Genomic DNA, 8,894 nt, shown 5'->3' on the forward strand with positions numbered 1-8,894 from the left:
GGCGCGGAATTGCTTCTCGTCTTAATCGGTGTTCGTCCAAGCATTGTCCAGTTGGAACCGGATAAACGAATTTTTTAAACTGTTGATTTACCAACCAACGATTAGGGATAAGCAAAGGAGACCACGGGATTCCGATTTCCTAATGTATATTTCGCACATTAAAAAATTCCTGAAAGAACAAATATATTACTTCCAATTCACTTTGGCCTCAAATCCACTTACGTTTAGTTCTTTCGTGTTCTTTTTTCCTCCTTTCTTAGTCCCGAAATTACTTCAAGCACGTAGTTTAATCCTAGCTCGGCTCCTACTAAGTTTAAACATTCAATGATTGGGTTCATAGTGTAATTAGTTGGTAAACTTACGATTACTAAAAATAGTGATTTCATACGACCCTTTGGTTCGACTAATATAGTAAGTTCAATTCAATTCTTTAAGGAAATTTAGAAATTAATGTAAGTTTTTTGGTTTACTATGATTCACTCAATTACCTTGTAATAAGATATATGTAAAAACTAAATGTAAAATACTTCAAATTTAGTAGTAATTATCGAGAACAACAATATATAGACAGCCTTTTTGTCGAATCATCTATTTTGACGGCTTCAAATCTTTTTCTCTACCTATCAGTTAAACGCCAGTACGTAGGATCATGGTACAACTAAGAACAATAGTCTAGATGAGTCGCGCCGACCGAGGGGTCGCAACAGCAAAGGTTACACACTAACATTTTTCCCCCAATCCCACCTGACTGCAAGGACGTGGCCGGCGCCGTTATTGACCCTGTATAAATAGAGGCACTGAATTATGCACACTGAAGAAGATTATGGTCAATCCCAGCCGAACTTCTAGTTGATTCTTTGTGCATTTTCACTGACTTCGGTCAATCACGGAATAGCAACCATTGATATGTGTAGTCAGTCTAAGCTAAGCTAAGCTTGGAACCTTGCTGACGGCTGACAAAAACGTTAACCGTAAAATACGGATGCACATCATCAGTGGAAGTCGGGCCTCCAGAAGAAGCTTCGGTCAAAATAGATTCACGCCCAATCCAAATGTACCATGTACAAAACGCTCATAAAGCCGGGCACGAAACGTAGACGATGCTCGAGGAAGACCTGCAAGCACTTGGAGTCTTCGAACGTTGGGTGCTTAGGACGATCTTCGGCGGTGTGCAGGAGAACGGTGTGTGGCGGCGAAGGATGAACCACGAGCTTGCCCAACTCTACGACGAACCCAGTATCCCGGAGGTGGCAAAAGCTGGAAGGATATGATGGGCCGGGCATGTTGCAAGAATGCTGGACAGCAATCCTGCAAAGATGGTGTTCGCTTCGGATCCGGATCCACACAAGAATGCGTGGAGCGTTGGGCGGATCAAGTGCGTATCGATTTGGCGAGCGTGGGGCAGAACCGAGGATGGAGAGATGCGACCACGAACCGAGTATTGTGGAGTGAAATTGTTGATTAAGTGTTATCTGTTTAGATTTTCACTTAATAAATAAATGATTAAAAAAAAAACAATTTTCCATCTTACATTGTTGAAACAATTCAAGGTTATCTGTCAAATCGTACACTTCACTAATTTTCAGAACTCCAAGTCTGACAAGCTGGTTTTCCAAAAGGCACTAATGACACGCAGGCTTCGTTCTTTGGCGAAGAGGCCTGTGTTATCCGCAAAGATTATGACATCCCAAAAAGTTTACTGTGTTTTAATTTACGGTGAATTGATTATCCTGCAGTAAAATATTGTAAAATTTTTAAAGAAGATGTGAAACTATGATTCTTGTCAGTGTCAAATCCAAAACCCTAAACGCAAAATTGATGGTCATTTGTTTCTCGTTAAAAACGTTTTCAAACACACCGTGCGAATAGTTTTTTGCTGTTTCACATTCCAGAAGCTGATACTCTGCCCGTCTGTATGTGCTTGGCGGTGCGAATTCGTAATTGTTAACACATGTCCTAACAGGAGCAACTTTGTTTGCGGTGTCGTCTTTCCCGACGCGGAGACAGACGGTCGAGTTACACACACCTTCATGAATAATTTTCAAATTACACCGCACTCGCATGAACTTCACGTGGGCGAACCTGGTCCCAGAGTCCGAACCGTCCAAAGGATTAGTAAAGTGCGATTTCGGGGACAAGAAAAATTATTACACATTTAAATTCATGTAAACATGGCTAGTTTTTCGTGCAGTTTCCAGTCAACTCACTGGTTGGAGCATTTTTAATTGGATTCCGCCGGCTGATGCTGCTTAATTTCATGTTGTTTTAGTTGCTAACATTCGTTTGCCCCATCCCCACCGTGTCTGCTGAATTATTTATGAACTAACTCCTCCGAAATCCTTTAGCCTGCTTGATGTCCTCTGTTTGCCTAGATGGATTTTGCCGTTCTGGATTGGTTCTTTTTCTTCGTTTCATTAGGGTAAACCATAAACATAACCATAGCGATTAAAAAAAGGCCTTTCTTAGCTTACTGGTTATAGTCCGAAGCTTTGCAAGCCGTACTGAAGATGTTTGGGTTCGATTCCAGGTAGGTCCAGGAGTATAATCGTACCTGCCACACGATATACGAATGCGAAAATGGCAACTCTGGCAAAGAAAGCTCTCACATTCAGTTAATAACTGTAGAAGTACTCATTGAACACTAAGCTGTGAAGCATGCTTGCCAAGAAGAAGAAGAAAAAGAAGAAGAAGCGTTAAACAATTATATCTATAATCTGATTTTTTTAAATTTACTTTTTTACGTCGGCCTATTAATGTCGTAAAAAGTATTTGGAATATATATTCAAGTTTACTTATTTCGCAGATTCTGAACGATTCGCACACCGAATTCGTCCCACCCTAATCCTCATCTGGCTCATTCGTTCTTTTTTCTGATCGTTGCTCTTATCTCCCGTACGAATCCTCCATGTTCGGAGGGATCGCTTTCAGAGGGAAAATTTAATCCTACATATCAAATTTCCGTTTGCCAGACGAAAGGACAAACTATCGTCCTCGCAGTGCAGTGGTGGTAGCCAGTCAGCAAACCAGTTCTGAATAAGAAACATAAATTTTAAAAATTTAAAAATCTCTCACACTCCTCCGCATATCATTTTGCCTCGGTCTTGTCAGACACTTGTTCTCTGTCCGCTTAATGCCGCATGAGTCAAACCATAGAAGAGTTCAAAGGAATGATGGCAAGCGAACGAAATAAATGAAAACAAAATCTTCCGATAAATTTTAATCGAACCCGAATCTGATCGTCTCCGGTAGATAAAGACAAAATGTATTTAAAATTTGATACTTTTTTAGGCTGCCACCGTCGTCGTCGTCGTTGCACTTTGCTTCGAAGCGGATAGGACCCATTCCTCCACACTGTAGATGCTATGGAAGATTGGTGGCTTCTTTCGATAGGGAATTCTGTCATATGCTACCCGCCGAGAGGAGAAGGTGATATCCTTTCCCTCATGCGGATGATCGCAACTCAACAACCTGTTTTCGTTTCCCATTTGGGCAGGTAGGACGAAGAAGCGTTTTGTGTTATGATAGATTTCGGTCTTTTTACGGACATCGGGAGTTTTTTTTCTGTGTGTTTGGTTTCAGCCCGAGTGTTGGACACACAAAGTGGAAATTGAATATTTTATTTCGGTTTCTTCGTTATTTTTGCCTCGCCTGGGTGAGATTTGGAGTAGAACATGCTTGCCGTTACGGTTGACATTGTTTGCTTAATTGATGGTGGTTCTATAAAAATGAATATAGGTACGAAAAAGTGAATACAATTAGATTTGAAGCTGTAAAAGATTGAGTCACAATTAGAAAGGTTTGGTATGATAATAATGGTTTGTAGAAAATCCGCTGTCAAGCGAATTACATTATTGAGAGATTGATATTTCTTTTCGGTTGTTTGTTCCAACAATGCATGTTTTAATTAATTAACCGAGATTCCACTAACATATTGTCAGGTTGTTTAGTAACGAAGCACAGTTTTTTTTTTCTTGAGATTTCTCTAAATCTTAAAATCTCGGTTATATTAGCCAAGGTTCGGTTTTTCAAATTAAGTGTAGGGTAGGGTAGGACTCGATTATTCGGAGTATCGATTATTTTTTTTCCGGATAATCGAATCACTAATATAAAAATTAAAATTTGCGATAAATGAACTTAAATATTATCTGTTTTAGTTATTTTATTTATATGATGCAGTGGCGTAGCCAAAAAGGTATGTTTGACCAGCAAACACAGAACCCCTTTTCCAAACCCCCTTCTCCTACCTATGTACGTCCAAAAGGAGACATATCAATGATGAAATATGCCAGTAGTTTAGCAAGATCTTCTGAAGCCATGGGTATATCTTTCACTGAACTTGATTTGTAAAACCATGAAGTTTGGTGTGTCGCAAGGCTGCCATTCATTGAGGGCACTGCATCCACGGAATGGATGTACTGCTTATCCGAATTTCGTTTCCTCGAACGCCAATTCCCCGAATACCCCGTTCCTCTAAACATAAATTTGCTCGAAAAGCTATTAGCACTCGATATTTGTCGTAAATGTATACATATCGAGGTAGTGAATAAACCGATCATATTATGTGCACTCTTCTTTATATTACTGGGGGTTCTTTGAAGTTTCACCGTGCTCGGCATTTTTGGCAATTTGTGTTTAGTAGAGAATATCCAAATATCTTTTTCTTTGGGTTGCTTATCATTCATACCAGTTCCCCACCTTGTTGATTGAAGATTATTCTGGTCCTGTGATGCAGTTCAACACTTTTCGGGGAAAAGACTCATTCGGGGAAAAGGTGGTTTGGGGAAATTACATTCGGAGAAACGACATTCGGAGATAGTAGCACAATCCCCGGAATATGTCAGTCGGTGGTCAATGTCGTCAGAAGTAATTGAATTGAATTCTATAGAACATGTTTTGCAAAATAATGAAGTATGGTGTGTCGCAAACAACGTTCCAGAATTCTTCTAAAAGAGGTCATTTTCTTGGAGCCATCATATCCCTGGAATATGCCAGTAGGTGGTCAAAGTTATCAGATGTCTTTGAAATGTCTTCAATTGAACCTGTTTTGTAAAATCATAAAGTTTAATGTGTCGAAAAAAAAAGTTTCAGAACTATTCTAAAAGTGGCCACTTCCCTGAGGGCACCATATCCCGGTGGTCAATGTAGCCGATGAAACTTCCATGAACTTCTTGGCACTCCGGCGGGCTTGCTAGTAGTTGGTCCTCGCCCACAATCACCACGGCACACTCTTCGGGGTCACTCTTATTCACTGCGATTCACCACCGGGAATTGTAATGGCCGATTTCTTGAGGTTTTCGGTCCCGAAAACTGTTCACTGGGGGTAAAATTAGACAGTTTAAAATAACGCGAACGACTGTCTGGGTGCAATGATTGTTCACCTAATAGAGACCCCGCACCGCTCCTTTGATGAGGTTCGTCCTCGCTGGTATAGGATTTAAGTAGCCGACAGTAAAGATGAACTGTGGCAATCGGCGGTAACGGCAATTTGGCGATGACGAAGAAAATTACCACAGTTGCAAAGAAATCAATTTTCAAATGCTTCTAAAAAATTCAAAATATAATTTATTTACATTCTTTTAAGTGTACGGGGTTAGATTTATAATAAGCTATAGAATCCGCAGAATTTGAGAAAAAATATAAAATCAAAATAATGTGTCTATAATGAAGGTTATCAAAAGATTATCAACAAGTACTGAAAAGATTTTAAATAGCTATTGTAGTAAATTTTATATAAATATTTGAAATTTCATTTCCTATACCTTGCCGGGTAAAATTGTTGACACTTCACGCACAGAGTAAACTTTTTCCAGATGGCAGCACCGTACCTTCGTTAGAGCGAATGGTGGGAATAGGGAAATAGGGATGTGCATGGTAGGGATATATTTTCGATATTTTTCTGATTTTCAAATTCAAATTTATTTCTTAGTTCAAGTTCATTTTATGTTAAATTAATCTACCGTAGTTTTAAAATAAAGAATAAAAATAAGAAGATTATGCAAAAATATATACAATAAAAATGAGACCTTTTAGAAAGGTAACACACTCAGCGCCATACAGTTCCGTCGACACCAATCGACAAACATATCCAAGAAGGTTTGCAGACGAACGTAGTCTTCCATTGTGCGTACGACAAAGTACAGCTTAAGATCGTTAGCATATGCAAGCCTGAGACCATGCCCTAGAAGCAGCATCACGTCGTTGAGAAAAAAAAACAGGAGTGGACCCAGGTTACTGCCCTGCGGCACTCCAGACAGACATGTAAAGCTCGACAACGTACAGGAATCGACCTTGACTCACAGCGTTCTTCTGGTTAAATAGGAGAGTAGCTATGATAACAGTCGGTTCTTCGCGCTTAATTTTAATATTTTCGTCAGCAGAATGTCGTGGTTGATCGTATCGAACGCTGCTATAAGATCAGTATAAATCACGTCGATTTAAGCATCATTTTCCAATTGTTCAAAGCAGGTCGTTGATAATTCAAGCAGATTCGTCGTCACTGAGCGTCCAGGCATGTAGCCATGCTGATCGATGGAAATATAGTCCTTGGCTTGCTTCAATATAACATCGCTCATTAATTTGTCGTTTTTTGTCTAGTGTTTGGTTAAACTTTAACTGTCCTATGTTTATTGTATATCTATGGATATTGTTCATTATCATCTTGTCAAAAAGAAGTATAAATAAATTTTAGAAACAAGGTCTTACACTACACCACTTTCAACTAACGTAATTCTTCTCTAATTGTAGCCGCAAATTCCACAAAGATAGGCTAGCGATACCTCTGTAGTTTATAACAAACCGTTTCTCATCCTTTTAATGTACCGGAACCAGGAATGATTGTTTTCAAATCGCGGGGAAAGACGAATCACCAAAAGATTGATTGAAAATCCGACATAGTAGCTCGGCCAAAGCACTCATGCATCGACAATATTTTACAATGCATTTCAGTGTTTTAGCAGCTTGCGAGACCAGGGCGGGCGTAACTTGGAAAATATCCAGATCTAAAAGGTCCCTAGGGACATCTGAAACAGCAGAATCCACCTCAGATAGGGTTGCGGGTTCCGCATCGAACGTGGTACCCGCCTCTAGGGTTGACCTGTGTTGCTCATCGTAACTCGGTTTTTTGATTGTTCGATAAATTCTCGGAATAGTATTCCACTAGGTGAGGTGGAGGCATCGAGAGCGAGATCCTATATCGATGGGTCCAGGCCAACTTTGAACGTTACATGTCAACCTGGCGACTTCTGAGGCTTTGGGAACTAAACGCACAACATCGGCAGGAGCAGTCAGCTGCAGACATCGGGATTTGCAACTTTGTGTTCGTCGTCCTCAGTCACTAGCGGGTGAAAACCGGGAAGATACAAAGCAAATTGCGGTTGCAAATCTACCGGTGTCAGGCTAGACACGGGCAGATCGCTGAGATCAGTGTTACTAGTCCCATGATCAGCAGCCGAAGTAATCGGTAGGTTCTCATTACCACGACGACGTTTGACTCCAAGTCGCGGCCAGCCGCCAACATCCAGTGGAAGGTCTGCATTCACGTCTTTGATAATGTAGCAATCAACTTTTTCGCTCAAAGTTTCTTGGTACCAGTTTCGACAAATGTTGAACATGAGTTTGCCATCCAGGTAAAGAAGTGGTGATCACATTTCTACCGTTCGGTTCATCACGACAAATCACGCACAAAAAATGCCTTGCCTTGAAAGAACAGATCTCTGCTGGGGTGGCTGTATATACACTCCAACCTCTTTTTACGACCGTTTTTTTACCGACGGTTCTTTTTCCGACCACTTTTTTACGACCGAAATTCAGATTAACGACCGTTTTTATTAATGATCATTATCTTAAAAAGTATTCAAAATAGAGGAACATGATGTTCAGCAAAATTGTTCAATAGTTCAAGGGCTAACTTATGGTGGTCATTGAATTGCGGAATTCTGCCACTAGGTGGCGCTAGTGAGCATAGAATTTGTGTTTTGCGGATATCTCAGGATCCTGACCACTTAGAGAGATGGCGTCTTCGACAAAGTTGTTCAGTAGCTCAAGGACTATCATTATAAACGCTATGAGGTTCAACATTTTGCCACCAGGTAGCGCTAGTGAGCATGAAACTTTTGTTTTGCGGATATCTCAAAATCCTGGCCACTTAGAAAGATGGAGCCTTAGGCAAAGTTGTTCAGTAGCTCAAGCGCTATCATTATAAAAGTTATGAGATTCGAAATTTTGCCACCAGGCGGCGCTAGTGAGCATAGAATTTTTGTTTTGCGGAAAGCTCAGAATCCACTCAGAAAGCCACTTAGAGAGATGGCGTCTTCGGCAAAGTTGTTCAGTAGCTCAAGGACTATCATTATTCAAATCAAGAGATTCGAGACTTTGCCACCAGGCGGCGCTAGTGAGCAAAGAATTTTTGTTTTCCGGATAGCTCAGGATCCTGACCACTTAGAAAGATGGCGTATTCGACAAAGTTGTTCAGTAACTCAAGCGCTATCATTATAAAAGTTATGAGTTTCGAAATTTTGCCACCAGGCGGCGCTAGTGAGCATAGGATTTTTGTTTTCTGGATAGCTCAGGATCCTGGCCACTTAGAAAGATGGCGTCTTCGGTAAAGTTGTTCAGTAGCTCAAGGACTATCATTATTCTAACCAAGATATTCGAGATTTTGCCACCAGGCGGCGCTAGTGAGCATAGAATCTTTGTTTTCCGGATAGCTCAGGATCCTGACCACTTAGAAAGATGGCGTCTTCGGCAAAGTTGTTCATCAGCTCAAGGAATATCATTATAAAAGTTATGATATTCGAAATTTAGCCACCAGGCGGTGCTAGTGAGCACATTATATTTGTTTTCCGGATAGCTCTGGATTATGAATATTCAGAAAGGTGTCGTCTTCGGCAACGTTG

This window comes from Aedes aegypti, chromosome 3 (assembly GCF_002204515.2).
Source record: "Aedes aegypti strain LVP_AGWG chromosome 3, AaegL5.0 Primary Assembly, whole genome shotgun sequence".
NCBI classification, from domain to species: Eukaryota; Metazoa; Arthropoda; class Insecta; order Diptera; family Culicidae; genus Aedes; species Aedes aegypti.